A 17,321-nucleotide genomic window follows, 5' to 3' on the forward strand; every position below is an offset into this window, starting at 1 on the left:
TCGGTATAATCGAAAGCCGATTTTGGCCGGTGCCAACTGCATTCCGTCGCGGAGCCAGCAAAACTTCAAGGAGGCGTTTCGGCAGGGTAGCGAAGGCGGGACAGGGCGTGGTTACGAGATGGCCGGCTTCGCCTGATAATGGAAAAAAGATGGCTGTCTCTGACGAGCATTTCGCCGGCTTAACTTGGTCCATTTATTTTTAGGACCAAGTGTCAAAAAAGTGCCCCAATTGACCAGATGACACCGGAGGGAATCTGGGATCACCTCCCCTTACTCCCCCAGTGGTTACCAACCCACTCCCACCCAAAAAAACAACATACCAGCCTCAAATGTCATACCCAGCTCCCTGACAGCAGTATGCAAGTCCCTAGAGCAGTTTTTAGTGGGTGCAGTGCACTTCAGGCAGGTGGACCCAGGCCCATCCCCCCTTCCTTTTACACTTGTGGAGGTAAATGGGAGCCCTCCAAACTCCCCCCAAAATCCACTGTACCCACATCTAGGTGCCCCCCTTCACCCATAAGGGTTATGGTAATGGTGTAGAGTTGTGGGGAGTGGGTTTTGGGGGGCTCAGCACCCAAGGTAAGGGAGCTATGCACCTGGGAGCTACTTTTATTTTTAATTTTTAGAAGTGCCCCCTAGGGTGCCCGGTTGGTGTCCTGGCATGTCAGGGGGACCAGTGCACTACAAATGCTGGCTCCTGCCACAACCAAATGTCTTGGATTTGGCCGGGTTTGAGATCTCCAGCATTAGTTTCCATTATGGGCGAAAAACGATGCCGGCCATCTCAAACCTGGCCATCTTTGACATTTGGCTGGCCCCAACAGTATTATCGAAATGAAAGATGGCCGGCCACCTTTTTCAATAATACAGTTTGGGACTGCTTTTTGCAGCGCTGGCCATCTATTTGGCCGGCGCCGTTCGATTATGCCCCTCTAAGTCTTCCAAGTCATTTTTTAATTTATAAATCTCAGACACACGGGTTTTAATATGTGGTGACATCAACTCCAGTTTTGCCATTTGGGAAGAGAGATAAGCAATGGTTCACTGTGACGCGGCAATCTGTGAATGAATAGATTTTAATTCCTGTCGCATGTCTGTTGAAATTGCCAAGTGATTTTTCGTCATTTTCTTTAATATTGCAGAGGTCCAGCAAGATAGGGTTGCCATTAGTTAAATCTCCACTTATCCCGCTGTTTTTGTCTGGTGAGGAAGGGTTCAAATGCCTCAGACTAAAAGAAAGATTACAGTGAACCACCGATTTATTATTCTTCATTGTACCCGTATTTGAAGTAAGAAAGTAAGAAAGAGATGGAAAAAATAGTCAAACAAGATGTACAACTAGTTGAATATCTCAAAATAAAGTGTGAGCTCACCACTTTGGCAGCCATCTCATTCAAGCTCTAACCGAAGCCCCATATAAGAGAATTTTTAGGAAATTAAAGAATCATAGAATAGCAGGCAATGTCTGTGCACTGAAAACTGACTGCAAGACAGGAAACAGAGAGTAGGTTTAAACGGTCAGTTATTCGCATGAAAAAGGGTCAGTAGTGGAGTGCCCCAAAGGATTGAACTGGGACCTATGCTGTTTAACATATTTAACGATAAAAGGTATTAACATATTTAACGATGAAAGGTATTAATCCGCAAACAAACCTTTTCCGGAGATGGGAAGGCGGTAGAACGAGAGGACATGAAATGAGATTGAAGGGGGGCAGACTCAAAAAAGATGTCAGGAAGTATTTTTTCATGGAGAGGGTGGTGGATATTTGGAATGACCTCCCGCGGGAGGTGGTGGAGATGAAAATGGTAACGGAATTCAAATATGCGTGGGATAAACATAAAGGAATCCTGTGCAGAAGGAAGGGATCCTCAGGAGCTTAGCCTAGAATGGATGGCAGAGCTGGTGGTTGGGAGGCGGGGCTAGTGCTGGGCAGACTTATACGGTCTATGCTGGGGCTGGTGGTTGGGAGGTGGGACTAGTGGTGGGCAGACTTATACGGTCTGTGCCAGAGCCGGTGGTGGGAGGCAGGGATAGTGCTGGGCAGATTTATATGGTCTGTGCCAGAGCTGGTGGTGGGAGGTGGGACTGGTAGTTGGGAGGCAGGGATAGTGCTGGGTAGATTTATAGGGTCTGTGCCAGAGCTGGTGGTTGGGAGGCGGGGATAGGGCTGGCCAGACTTATACGGTCTGTGCACTGAAGAGGACAGTACAAATAAAAAAGTAGCACATATTGTGATAAATAAGAGGCTGTCCTAGCCGGGGCAGGCCACTAGATGGCGCTGTCCCCCTAAAAAATGTCCAGGATGTCCAGGGTAGGCCACTAGAGGGTGCTAGGAGAATAGGTGGAGGTCGCTAGGACCGGGGAGAGCCCTGGGAGGTCCACAGGTGAAGGAGGTTATGGGCTGGGTCCTGTGTAGCTAATTAACCACTTTATCCCCCACCTGAGAGGTGAACGGAAAAGAAGAAAGCTGGTAGCTGAAGAAAGAGAATCCCCTGGAAAGAACTGGCTAAATCCTATGGACTTGTGGTGGACTGTGTGCTCAAGGAAGAAAAACAGGCTGGGGTAAGAAGTCCCTAAAGCATTAGTGTTGGACTGTGTAGCCTCAGTACTTAGAGGAACTGTGTGTTCAAAGAAAGGACTGGGGGTCCAAGGAAGGAAGGACTGGGTGTCCAAAGAAGAAGTAGGGCTGTGTGTCCCAGTACTGAGAAGCAGGCTGCAAAGCCTGGGGTTAGAAGTCCCCAAAGTATTGAGGTTAATGCTGAGCCCAGGAATCTGTGTGGGGAGGCTCAGTGTGAAGATATGTAAATGTATAAAGTATTTAAGCTAGAAGAACTGTGCCCAGGGGCTGGAATAAAGAATTGCCGGAATATGCTGTTGGTAAGACCTGTTTAATTTTGCCTCTGGAGAACCAGGTCACCCTGAGCGTGAAAGGATAACATGCTAATCTGCATACAATTTGCATACTGAGAACCAGCTCACCCTGAGTGAAAAAGGAGCTCAGGAGCTTGAGGTTGGATTGCTCAGAATGCTGGGAAGAGACTGTTTGGAGTCCTGTGAGGTTTGCTGGAGAGTGGGAGCAGAAGCCTCATGGTCACAATATGAATTTATCTTCTTGGGCAGACTGGATGGACTGTGTAGGTCTTTTGCTGCCATCATCTACTATGTTTACTATAAGCTGGAGACATGGATGACAAATGAGATGATCAGATTTGAGGATAAAACAAAATTAATCCTAAAGTGATTGTGTCTTCTCCACTAAGGTGCCCTCTACTGATGATATCACGCAAATCTTCCTCCACAGTTGGCCAAAAAGGGGAGTGTATGAGGTCCCATATACCACTCATATTATCTGCCAAGTAATCCTTTACCCGTGGCCATTAAAGACCAACATTCATTAAACTAGCCATCCTCTTCTTGGTGTTTGCTTACTACCTCAGTAAAATAATGGTTCACTTGTCTATAAGCAAATTAGTCAGATGGAGGGAGATCATATCTTTCTTTAAGGATCCCAAAATCTAATAGATTAATGTCTTTCTCCTCCAGAGCCTGATTTACTAGGTCTAGCCCCACTCTCCCTCATTTATGAAAACTACCCCCCCCCCCCACCACCCCATCCAGGTTCAAAAATCTCCATTCTCTATGATGGACAGATATCTGGAAAAAGAAGGCTGTCTAGTTACACCCCAGGCCCAATGGGCTGATTCATAAAAAGTATTTTTTTCACATAGCTGTGGAATATGTTACAAGAGGACACAGTCAAGCAACTAACATAGAAATTTGGAGAAGTTTCTGGACAAAAAGTCTATTAAAATATCATAAGTCAGGTAGACTTGGGAGAGCGATTGCTTATTCCTAGAAATGAACTACGAGGAATAGATCCACTTTTTGGGATCTACCTGGTACTTGTGTCCTGGACAGTCTACTGTCATACACCAGAAGAGGTAGTGATCTGCCAACAAGTAGACCAGTAAAACAGAAGATAGCAGATCAACTGAAGTAAAGAAAGAAGTTTATTTATCTAGGACCCAACATGGCCAAGTTTCACCAAAAAGGCTGCATCAGGGGTTTAAAATCAGACATATATAAAATCAAAGTCAATCAAACCAATAAACATATATTACAAATATATTATGATATGCAAAATAATATGCTGCGAAGATGAATAGCCATGCATAATCACATTAAATAGTTTAAATCTAATAATACAAGAGGGAAAAGTGAACATGCATATGAATATATTAAGTAAAATAATAAACATAAGTACATAAGCATCGCCATGCTGGGCCAGACCAAGGGTCCATCGAGCCCAGCACCCTGTCTCTGACCGCGGCCAAAAGAACAAACAATATGTCCCGTCCATCCCAGAAATAGTGGATTTTTCCCACGTCCATTCAATAACATTCTATGGCCTTTTCCTCCAGGAAGCCATCCAACCCTTTTTTAAATTCTGCTAAGTCAACCGTCTTAACCACTTTTTCTGGCAACGAATTCCAGAGTCTAACTACGTGTTGAGTGAAGAAAAATTTCCTCCGATTCGTTCTAAATTTACTACACTGCAGCTTCATCGCATGCCCCCATGTTCTAGTATTTTTGGAAAGCGTAAACAGACGCTCCACATCGACCCTTTTCATTCCACTCATTATCTTATAGTCCTCTATCATATCTCCCCTCAGCCGCCTTTTCTCCAAGTTGAAGAGCCCCAGCCTCTTCAGCCTTTCCTCATAGGGAAGTCGTCCCATCCCCTGTATCATCTTTGTTGCCCTTCTCTGCACCTTTTCTAATTCCACTATACCTTTTTTGAGGTGCGGCGACCAGAATTGCACACAATACTCAAGGTGCGTGGCACCATGGAGCGATACAACGGCAGAATAATATCTTCATTTTTGTTTTCCACCCCTTTCCTAATAATACCCAACATTCTATTTGCTTTCCTAGCTGCAGCAGCACATTGACCAGAAGGTTTCAACGTATCATCAATGATGACACCTTTTTCCCTTTCTTGGTCCGTGACTCCTAACGCTGAACCCTGCATGACGTAGTTATAGTTTGGGTTCCTATTTCCCACATGCATCACTTTGCACTTGTTCACATTAAACGTCATCTGCATTTAGATGCCCAGTCTCCCAGTCTCATAAGGTCCTCTTGTAATTTTTCACAATCTTCCCGCGATCTGACGACTTTGAATAAATTTGTGTCATCAGCAAATTTGATTATCTCACTAGTTACCCCCATATTGATAGAAAATACATGAAACTCGGAAGTACTAGATATAGGTGATGAACACAAAAAGGTGGTTATTTTTTTTATAAAAGCAGTTTTTCACATAGTGGAATGAATGTGAATCATGGTGTGTCCACATAACATAGCGAGTGAACATCATGCATTGTTAGAAAAGGACACAGACCTTACAGAGGTAAAAAAGGTGCTTCCCTTGAAATAGCAGACATGCATCAAAACTGCCTAAAGATTAAAACCAAGTAAAACTACTTTTAAAATCACTCTAAAGCAAAAGCTTATATCAAAAAGATGAATAATCCAGTTGTACTTACAAATAGTAGCTCCTGATCACACAAAACAGCAACTAGTGCTGAGCAGCAAATCTTCAATGGGATCTCTCACAGAGACATGATTCTGCCATCTTGAAAGTGAAACTGCTATATATGCACTTTAACCAGGTCATAGGTTAACCATAAATATCATTTAAACTATTAATATAATCCCCAAAGGGATTAAAAAAATCATTAGTGGGTGAGCTGACACTACTCTAAAAACTGTTAACCAAAAATAAATAAATATATGTTAAAAGGGACATAAGTGGTTAAAAATAACAATTTAATTAAAAAAATAAAACTGAAAACAAGCAGTGGATCTAGATGAAGCATACTGTGCCTTACTCAAAGCACTATAATATATTAAAAAATGCTATTGAATAGCTAAAAAAAACCCTCTAAAAATGTTGTGATACTGTAAAAACAAAAAACAAACAAACAAACTGGTAAATCTTAATAGATGTTCATATGTCCTTCTCAAAACACAAATTTTAATGTTGAAACACTGTTTATATCACTAAAAAAGCGATTAAAATATAAAAATGCTATGAGTTCCATCGGCCATCTTGGATGCGTTCCAATGACAAAAAATGACGTTGGAATGAGGGGAGCACCAAAATAACTGAATGGATGCAGTAATGTTAAAACAGTTAAAGAATCTCCAAATAATATCAGAATACATGAAATGACTGAGGGGCCCTTTTACTAAGACACGTAAGCGCCTACGCGCGCCGAATGTGCGCCAATTCCGAGTTACTGCCCGGCTACTGTGTGGCCCTTGTGGTAATTTCATTTTTGGCGTGTGTCTGCTACAAGCACCTGAAAAATATTTTTTATTTTCTGGTGCGCGTCAGCTACATGCGTCAAGTGGCATTTGACGTGCATATGTCATTACCGCCTGACTACCGCTTGAGACTTTACCACTCGGTCAATGGCTGGTGGTAAGGTCTCAGACCCAAAATGGATGCGTGGCAATTTTCATTTTGCCGCGCATCCATTTTTGGCAAAAATTTTAAAAAGGCATTTTTACAGGTGTGCTAAAAACTGATTCAATGCGCACCCAAAACACACGTCTACACTACCGCAGGCCATTTTTCAGTGCACCTTAGTAAAAGGACCCCTTAATAAGGACCCCTTAATAAATGACAAAAATGAAATTACCGAAAGAGCCACGCAGTAGCCGAGCGGTAACACCATTTTGGAGTGCGTTGGGTGCGCGTGGAGCCTTAGTAAAAGGACCTCAGAATGTTTTCCCCAATAAAAATAATCTCCCCTGTCTTCCTTGCAATATCATCATGTTTATGAAATAGTGTCAGTGGTGGTACATTTGAGCTGATTGCAACCAAGTAGTGAAAGGCTGCCAAGTTATTTCAAATGTATGCATCCAATGATATTTTAGTATCCTAAATTTAAACATTCTAAAATGCTGGTATTTTAGTCAATTATGTGCATAAATAACCTCATAAAATACAACTAGTGTGAAGGTATGTGTGTAAGTTTCAAGGCATGTATTTTCACTATGGTCATGCACAAGGGCAGAGCATAGGCAGAGTCTCCACAATGTGCACAGATTATAAAATGCCTTGCTAAAAGTGTGTTAATATTTACACAAGCCCTTGGGCTGCTGTAGATGCTGGCACCTACATGTAGGTGTGTTCTTTTGAGCTTACATTAGTATTTTATAAAGAGGAACGTACTTATTTTATAAAACAGATGTAAAATAGGCGTGTGAAAACTCGCATTATCTAGGCACATTCTCTAGACATGACATTACTCTCACTATGGAGCAGAGTAGCCTTATTTGAAGATTTCATAACTGGAATACCTAGGAGATTGATTAGAATTGTAAAGTACAATTGTCCTTTTTTTTTTCTGGCTGACTGAGATGTCTTCTTTATGTAACTGATTAGGGTGCATTTGGAATTCTGTGATGTGACGGTTTGTCTCATTAACCCAAATTCTTTTTGGTGAATGAGAAGCAGCAAATATCTGAGCTTTTCTAAAGAGCAACTCTCATATAAAAACATATTTACAAGGCAATTGACAGAAAAATTTGCATTACCTAAAAATGTTTCAGAATAAAGAAATAGGTAAACCATAGGTATTTAATTAATACCCTCATTTCTGCCCATAGGGAGTACCTCTTTGCTAGAACACAGTCACCTATAACTTCTTATAGGAGTGAATTGGATGCATGTGGAAAATAAGAAAGGTACCCGAAAGAAGCTCTTCAATCAAAAAACAGTCAAATGAGGCATTCATTATTATGTTAGTTGTTTAAGGGCTCATTTTCGAAAAAAGAAAAACATCCAAAATGTCTCAGTTCTATACCATAGACCCCTCAGTCATAGGTGTCATCGATTGTACACACTTTGCACTCAGACCCCCCCCCCTCTCCTGGGCACATGAGGACACCTACAAGAATAGAAAATCATAACACTCCATGAACAAGCAGGACATGTTTGATGCCCAGGGGAAGATTGTGGATGTGTGTGCCCGCTGCCCTGGCTCCATCCTTCAGAATTCAGGAATCTACTGCAGGCTTTACCCAAGGGGAGATCTTCAGGTTCCTAGGTAATTAGTACAAGGATTCCCAAACCCCATACCCCCCTCCCCTTCTTAACCTTCAACACACTCCCTCCCTCTAGATGCCCCCAGAACCATTACTCTACCTCCACAAGTTCACCATAGCAGTTAATACACACCCATCTATGAGATTTTGCTTCCTCCCACCCACCCACCCAGGTGACTGAAGCTATCCCCAGAAAACATGGATCATGACTCCCATAGCCACAAAGAACACAGCAAAGATGACACAAAGATATAGTCCTTAGATGATGCAGAATAAATTCCAATTTACTGATAGGTCCATATAAATCATGCAAATCTACAGCACTCGACACGGCCGTGTTTTGGTCAACCAGCCTCCCTCAGGAGTCTTATAATCTTATATAATGGCTCTAAAAATACTGTAGCTGTCAGCTTGTAATCGGGAAGAGACCTCGTACGTGGCGCTCTGCAATACTAAGCAAACTACACCGTACAGATGCGGCAGTGACATAGCTGTGCACACTGTTCTTCCATGTGCAGAGGTACATATGCACATTTTGCACATGGAGGTACGTCCTGCCATTGCCACAGATGTTTTCTTGATGCATGGACCAGTACTGCCGTTGAATGTTTTCCATAGTGTATTTTTGGTTGGTGAAAATGTTTATCTCCGAATGTCTATGATGTTTTTGGTATGTACTCTTTAAGAACTTTTTTTTCGGTATTTTCAAATATCAGAAAACATTTAGCTCTTTCTTCCATTAAGGACTTGCACTTTTAGAAGTTTTTCGATAAATATTTATTTCGCCATTTGGTATAATAATTGATTCCTACATGTTATTCAACATCCAAGTCCAAGCAGTCATCACAAAAATCTTTAAAGAAATGTGGAAACTAAAAAGAATCAGGCATCTCTTCCCTAATGATATGTTTAGAACCTTAGTACAAACATTAGTATTATCACACTTCGATTACTGCAATACCATTTATGTAGGTTGTATGGAATCTTCCTTGAAAAAACTACAGACAGCTCAAAATACAGCAGCCAGATTAGTCTATAAGACTACAAGATTTGAAAGTGCAGCCCCTTTGCTTATAAAGTTACACTGGTTTCCAATCAAAGCCAGAACAACATTCAAACTACGTACATTTGTTTTCAAAACTCTGATTATATGCAACCTTTAACTGATCTGCCCCTTCACAACGCTCTCCTTGGTTCAAGAGATTATCTATCTCTCCACTATCCCTGTTGCAAAAATGTGATCTACAAGTCAATTTACATGTCAGGATTCTCTTACCTCTGTCTCAAATGGTGGAAGAACCTAATTATTTGGTAGTGACACTTTTTCTAGGTTATCTGCACAGCAGCCTTCCTGAAAATGCTGGGAATGCCTCCAAAAGTTAATGTGGAGGTTTTGCAGTTAGCCCATGTTAATTTTTACATCCATGCAGTAACTAGAAAACCTTACTGCGGTTACCTACTGCTCCTTTAAACTTCAAGCTCTATGGGAAAGGACTGGGATAGAAACATAGAAAATGACAATAGATAGAGACTATCTAGTTTATTTTCGAAAGGGAAGGACGCCCATCTTCCGACACAAATCGGGAGATGGGTATCCTTCTCCCGAGGTCGCCCAAATCGGCATAATCGAAAGCCAATTTTTTGGATCCTCAACTGCTTTCCGTCGCGGGGATGACCAAGTTCACGGGGGCGTTAGCGTGTCCTGAAGGCAGGACGGGGGCGTGGTTAAGAGATGGGTGTCCTCGGCCGATAATGGAAAAAAGAAGATCGTCCCTCACGAGACTTTACTTGGTTCCTTTTATTTCACGACCAAGCCTCGAAAAGGTGCCCGAACTGACCAGATGACCACCGGAAGGAATTGGGGATAACTTCCCCTTACTCCCCCAGTGGTCACCAACCCCCTCCCACCCTAAAAAAACATTTCAAAAACATTTTTTCCAGCCTCTATGCCAGCCTCAAATGTCATACCCAGCTCCATCACAGCAGTATGCAGGTACCTGGAGCAGTTTTTAGTGGGTGCAGTACACTTCAGGCAGGCGGACCTGGGCCCACCCCCCCCCCCCCACCTGTTACACTTGTGGTGGTAAATGTGAGCCCTCCAAAACCCACCTGAAACCCACTGTGCCCACATGTAGGTGCCCCCCTTCATCCCTAAGGGCTATGGTAGTGGTGTGCAGGTGGTGTGCTCAGGACCAAAGGTAAGGGAACTATGCACCTGGGAGCAATTTGTGAAGTCAACTGCAGTGCCACCTAGGGTGCCTGGTTGGTGCCTGGCTTGTGAGGAGGACCAGTGCACTATGAATGCTGGCTCCTCCCATGACCAAATGGCTTGGATTTGGTCATTTCTGATTTGGGCATCCTCGGTTTCCATTATGGCCGAAAACCGGGGACAACCATCTCTAAGGTCGACCTAAATGCTGAGATTTGGGCGTCCCTGACCGTATTATCGAAACGAAAGATGGACGTCCATCTTGTTTCGATGATACGGGTTTCCCCGCCCCTTCGCCACAGCGTCCTTAGAGATGGACGTCCCCGTTCGATTATGCCCCTCTATATGGTAACATAGTAGACGACGGCAGATAAAGTCCTGTATGGTTCATCCAGTCTGCCCAATACGATAAGCTCATTACATATAGTATGAAGAGATACATCATATAGTAACGTGGTAACATAGTAGATGACGGCAGAAAAAGACCTGCACGGTCCATCCAGTCTGCCCAACAAGACAAACTCATATGTGCTTTTTTGTGTATATTTTACCTTGATTTGTAACTGTCATTTTTAGGGCACAGACCGTACAAGTGTGCCCAGCACTATCCCCGCCTCCCAACCACCAGCCCCGACTTCCACCACTGGCTCTGGCACAGACCGTACAAGTCTGCCCAGTACTATCCCCGCCTCCCAACCACCAGCCCCGACTTCCACCACCGGCTCTGGCACAGACCGTATAAGTCTGCCCAGCACTATCCCCGCCTCCCACCACCAGCTCTGGCACAGACCGTATAAGTCTGCCCAGCACTATCCCCGCCTCCCACCACCGGCTCTGGCACAGACCATATAAGTCTGCCCAGCACTATCCCACTCTCTCCGTGAAAAAATACTTCCTGAAATTTTTTTTGAGTCTGCCCCCCTTCAATCTCATTTCATGCCCTCTAGTTCTGCCGCCTTCCCATCTCCGGAAAAGGTTCATTTGCGGATTAATACCTTTCAAATATTTGAACGTCTGTATCATATCACCCCTGTTTCTCCTTTCCTCCAGAGTATACATGTTCAGGTCAGCAAGTCTCTCCTCATACGTCTTGTAACGCAAATCCCATACCATATGTACACCTGATCTTGATTTATCCTTGCCATTTTTAGGGCACAGACCGTAGAAGTCTGCTCAGCAATGGCCCAGTTCCAAAATTTCTGAAGTTGTTGTCAAAGCTCCTGGATAGCTCCACTCCAGCCCATCCAAATCTATAGTCTGTCTAGCCTTTCATGACAAATACTAAGCTCTACAGTCCTTTTCTCTTCCCTAGAGATTCTTGGAGCTTATCCCAAACTTTCTTACATTCAGATACTGCTCTCATTCATGTAAGTATTTATATATGGCTTAGACCTAAGCGGTTTACAGTTTTTATTTTACAGGTACTGGGTCTGTCCCTAGTAGGCCATTCCTCATATTGCTCACCCTTTCTATAAAAAACAATATTTCCTTAGATTACTCCTAAGTCTATTGCTTTTCAACTTCATCCTATGCTCTCTTGTACTACAGCTTCCTTTCAATTGAAAAAGGCCATCTCCTGTGTACTTATGCCATGGAAGTATTTAAATGTCTGTGCCATATCTCCCTTCTACTGCCTTTCTTCCAAAGTATACACATTGAGATCTTTAAGTCTGTCGCAATACACTTTATAATGAAGACCAGTGACCATTTTAGTACCTGCCCTCTTGACTGACTCCATCCTGCTTACATCTTTTAGACACTGCAGTCTCCAGAATTAAACACTGTACTCCAAACATGATCTGACCAAAAACTTATACAGAGACATTATCATCTTTTTCCTGCAAACTATTCTTCTTCCTGTGCATTCAAGCATCCTTCTGGCTTTTGCCATCAACTTTTCTCTTTGGCCACATTATATCATCTGATATGAACACCCCCAAGTGCCTCTCTTCTTTTGTGCATAGTAATGCTTCACCCCCCACATTTTTTAGCATTAAATCTTTAGCTGCCAATTCTAGAGCATTCTTCAAGTTTTATCAAATCCCCTCATGTTATCCACACCTTCCAGGGCGTCTCCCCACTGCAGATTTTGGTATCATCTGCAAAGAGGCAACTTTTACTTTTCTACAATATCACTCATAAAAAAGTTAAAAAAGATTCAGACCAAGGACCTGCAGCAAACCACTGGTACTGCCCTTATCCACAGGATGAAATCCATTTACCCTTATTCTTTGTCATTTTCCACTATCAGTTTCTAACGCAGTCACTTTAGGGCCCACATCAAGGGTGCTCAGTTGATTTATAAATTGCCTATGTGGAACTGTAATAAAGACTTTGCTCTGTACTATGAGTCTTTGTTCATAACTAACCAGGTATTAATTCTCCTATTTCCCCTATTTTTAACCTCCTCATCCCTCAACATACTTAGTCTGTTCACTACAATGACAGTCCTTAGGCAGGGCTATATACCAAGCTGTACACAAACAGGTATGAGACAGTCCCTACTTGACAGAGCTTACAATATATCCAAGACAGACAAACAGGACAAATAAGGGATTAAGGAGTTATTTATTATGGGAATTACTTTTGTTGTTGTTGTTGTTTTTAATTTGTGTCAGTGCAAAGTTTATTTGTTGACCTTTAAACTCTATTTAAAAAGAGTTTCAGAGATATATTGGTCTGTTATAATGCAAGTTTCCCATTACTAGTACTTGCGTAATACTAGCAACAACCCCATGAACAATAGTATAGAAGTGAAAACCAGAAGAAGATGTCTGACATTATGATACCTAATCATGCATACAGTAATGCAAGTATAAGCCAGCAACTAAAAAGGACTCATGGGTGTTTTAAGGGCAACCAATTAGTGTAGGTTTACTAGGAAAACAGATTTTATTTAAACAAAATGTATATATGTGAATGACAGCATTCCTTTCCTGCTGCCAAGTAAGTCTTTGAACTTAAAAAATTTCATGCAAGTGTCAAACTTCTGTTTGCTTTTCAGGCATACTCTGCATATGCTGTTTTATCTAAACAGGTGGGGAAAACACCATAACATTGAGCAGAATCATTGGCATGTAATCGTGTTGAGGATAACTAAAGACATACTTCTTTCTAAAGCTGCAAGGGTGGCAGGAAAGCAGTAGCTATCTTTGTGGCCCTTTTACTAAGCCGCATGTGGCCTGCGGTAGTGTAAGGCGCGTGTATTGGGCGCACGCCGGGCCAGTTTTTACTGCATCTACAAAAAAGGGCTTTTTTTTTTTAATGGGATGGGAAAAGGGCCTGTGGTAAAAATGAAACCAGCGTGCACCCCAAAACCAGCCTGAGCCCTTAACACTACCCATTGATCTAGTGTTAAAGGCTACACGCATGGTGACTGGTCGGCGCGCGCCAAGTGCTGATTACTGCCGGAACCGGCACACGTAGGAATAAATAAATAAGTATTTTGTCCATGCATTATGGGCACGCGCCAAATCTGAAATTACTGCCAGGAGGGCATGCTGGCCTGGTGGTAGTCTCATTTGGACACCTGCTGCACGTGCCTAGAGCCTACCGCGGTTTAGTAAAAGGGCCCCTTTGTAAGGTGCTGATATTGGACTTCATTGAGTCAGAGGGCAGTGCTCACAGATGATGATGCTGGTACTTCCTTTTTTAGTTGAATTCTGAAGAAAGACTTCTATTCTTATGTGCTTATGAATTAAACATGTAGGTGTTTATTTCCCAGCTAATTAGGGTTTTTTTGTGGTAGAAAAAAGTTTGTGTTTATAGGTGTTTTCATCTTAACTGGTGGAATTACTAGATATATTTACATCATGTAGGAGTTACCAGGGCAAAATGGTGCATAAACTGAGTGGTAGATTCAAGACAAAGCAGGGGAGGGTTGGCAAAGTATTAGGGAAGTGGAATTTGCTTACATTGGGGTGTTTCATTGGTGTTTATTGGTTAGCACCTAAAATCAGAAGCCCTAATTAGAACTGTGCCTCAGGCATATTTTTAAACCTACTGTTTCAAGCAGTGGCATAATATGAAAAAAATGCTTGGAGGAAGTAATCTTCAGCAAGATTCTGATTATCAACCAATGCATATGACATTTCTCTACACCATTGTGTCCCAAATATTTCATCCGTGCAACCCCATTTTAACCCCCCCAAAACTCATGCAACACCAGCTCCTATTTTGGTCATTAGAACCGGGGTTCCTTCCCACCATGCCTCTCCTCCCCACTTACTCACATGAGCTGGTGACACCACTGCCCTGCTTCTAATTTTTGTTATTTTATTTTGGTGCAGCTATGATCATGACCTGGCTGGAAATGTTGGGTTCTGCTAGTTCTTCTTCTCCTCCTGACAGTTCTGATCATTGGGTAGAGAAGGTGAGTTGTAAAAGCAGGACCAGAAGAGATAGGGAGATGTGGGAGAGGGGGGAAAAAGAGATTGGATGAATCTCTGGCATGGGCTGGAGCTGGGGATACTGAAAGAGAGGGGATGAGTCAAGTGTGTTGTTGTGTCAAAGAAAATGAATATGTGCATGTGCGAAAAAAGACTGACCCAGTTGCATCATCAGAGGAGCAACCTTCTTCCCACTGTACTGTATGTCACACACAGGAGCCTCATCTATCAAGTGTGTCTCAACAAAAAAAATTAAAAGATTGAGAACCACTATTCTAGGGTAAAAAAAAACGTCAAGGAAGCATGCAGCAAGCACAGAGGATCTCTACAGGACTGCCCCGGCACTAACCAGATAGCACCTAGGTAGCCACAGGCAATGTTCAGTGACACTACCTGCTTATGTGCTACTGAATATTGCTGGATGGCCAAGTCAGAGGTCCTTTTACTAAGGTGCGCTGAAAAATGGGCTGCGATAGTGTAGGCGCGTTTTTCAGGCACACGCAGATCCATTTTTCAGTGCGCCTTTTTAAAAATGTTTGTTGAAAATGGATGTGCGGTAGAATAGAACTTGGCACGCGTTCATTTTGGGTCTGAGACCTTATTGCCACCCACTGACTTAGCAATAAGGTCTCACGCGGTAACTGGGTGGTAATCGTCTACACGTGTAGAATGACAATTACCACTCGGTTTCCACCGTGCGCAGGAAAATAAAAATAGCGTGCATAGCAGACGTGCATAAAAAATGAAATTACCGCCCGGGCCACGCGGTAGCCGGGTGGTAACTCCAAATTGACATGCGTTGGGTGTGCGTAGGTACCAATGCGGCTTAGTAAAAGGGCCCCTCGGTGAGGTTTAACTGGGCAGGAGAACCTTTTGAATACTGACTTTGTTGCTTTTAGGCATGCTTATTTACATCAGCCATAGTCCTAAGAACATAAGCATTGCCATACTGGGACAGACCGAAGGTCCATCAAGCCCAGTAGTCTATTTCCAACAGAGGTCAATTCAGGTCACAAGTACCTGGCAATATCCCAGAACAATAAAGCAGATTTTATGCTTTGGGTTTACCGCCGCTCTGTAAAAGGGCCCCTGAGGGCTTTAATGCCACGGTTTTATTATTGACCACTTACAAATTATTTGATGTTTATTTATTTATATTTGTTTCATTTCTTGCTAACACACATCTAACCTTAGGCAGTTAGGCACATAGTGCAAGTATTCAGTATCCCATGCGTGTAACTGCTAGGCATGCTCCTGACCCGACCCTGCCCCTCCCAGGTCCAAACCCTTGTTGAAGTTGCTCTCTCTGGATTTTGCAAGTGCAGATTACAGAATACTGACTAGGGGCAGTTACTTGTGTAACTGCTAGTCACTGCCAATTAGCAGCAATTAACACCAATTAGCAGCTTGTTAGCTGATTATCTTATGAGCATAACTGACCCTTTTCTATAAATTATGCAACTTTTCACACTAGTCACAAATTTGGGCGTTCAACTTTATAGAATTAGGGGGAGAGTTAGTAAATAAACCCCATTGAGAAGGGGGATGACATTATTTAATGCTTGTTAGTAAATGAGGCCCTAAATTTAGTACTCAAGAAAATGGAGGTTTTGTTCACTGGTAGTAAATACTAACTAAATAAATAGTGTATCAGTAAGAGAAGTAATATTAGAACACTAGAGTTTCTCATTGTCAGCACTCTGTTTTAATCACTAATTAACTCCTTCATTTTGGAAGTTTTTCCTTATATCTTTTGGAATACTACTTTAATTTTTATTCTTAGTTGAAAAATTTGCCTCTTCTTCACCATTTCAAGAGCTTTAACTTCAGAGAAGAAGCAAAAGGAATATGTTTATACACTTCTCTGCCCGATATTTAAACCATTTAACCGGCTAGGAACAGCTCCTGGCTGGTTAAATGGCACTTAACTGACTATCTAGCAGTATTCGGCGGGAGATAGTGGGTTTTCTCCCACTGAACATTATCGGTTAGTGCTTAACGGATTGCCAGTTATATTGCACAATATAACTGGCTATCCACTGATATTCAGCGCATTGCCAGCTAAGTTTGGTGGTCAAATAAGCCTGCCAAAATAACTAGAATATCTTTGGCTGGTTTAAACTTAACTGGCCAGCGCTCAATTCCAGCTTGGCCAGCTAAATTTAAACCAGCCAAAAAACATCAGGATATTCAATGCGCATGAAAATAGCCTGACACACCGCCTTGAGGAGTCGTTTTACAGAAGTGTGCTGAAAAATGGCTTGTGGTACTGTAGGCGCGGGTTTTAGGTGTGTGCAGATACATTTTTCAGCGCGCCTGCAAAAAATGCCTCTTTTTTGCTGAAAATGGACGTGTGGCAAAATCAAAATTGCCACGCATCCATTTTGGGTCTGAAACCGTACCGACAGCCATAGACCTAGTGGTAAAGAATTTGGGTGGTAATGACCTATGTGTGTCAGATTCCATTTGGCGTGAGTCCACTACACGTGCCAGAAATTAAAAATATTTTTCAGAAACATGTAGCAGACGTGCACAAATATTGAAATTACCGCAATGCCCATGTGATAATTGGGCGATAACTCCAATTTGGCACGCATTGGGC

At 42.6% G+C, this 17,321-nt stretch overlaps 1 protein-coding gene across 1 annotated transcript in view; it reads right to left on the reverse strand.

Annotated features, from left to right (window-relative positions):
• ST18 (ST18 C2H2C-type zinc finger transcription factor) overlaps nucleotides 1-17,321 on the reverse strand; it is a 353,913-nt gene that overhangs the window by 130,291 nt on the left and 206,301 nt on the right. The gene's annotated exons all lie outside the window — the stretch shown is intronic.

Source organism: Microcaecilia unicolor, chromosome 1 (genome assembly GCF_901765095.1).
Source record: "Microcaecilia unicolor chromosome 1, aMicUni1.1, whole genome shotgun sequence".
Classification (NCBI taxonomy): domain Eukaryota; kingdom Metazoa; phylum Chordata; class Amphibia; order Gymnophiona; family Siphonopidae; genus Microcaecilia; species Microcaecilia unicolor.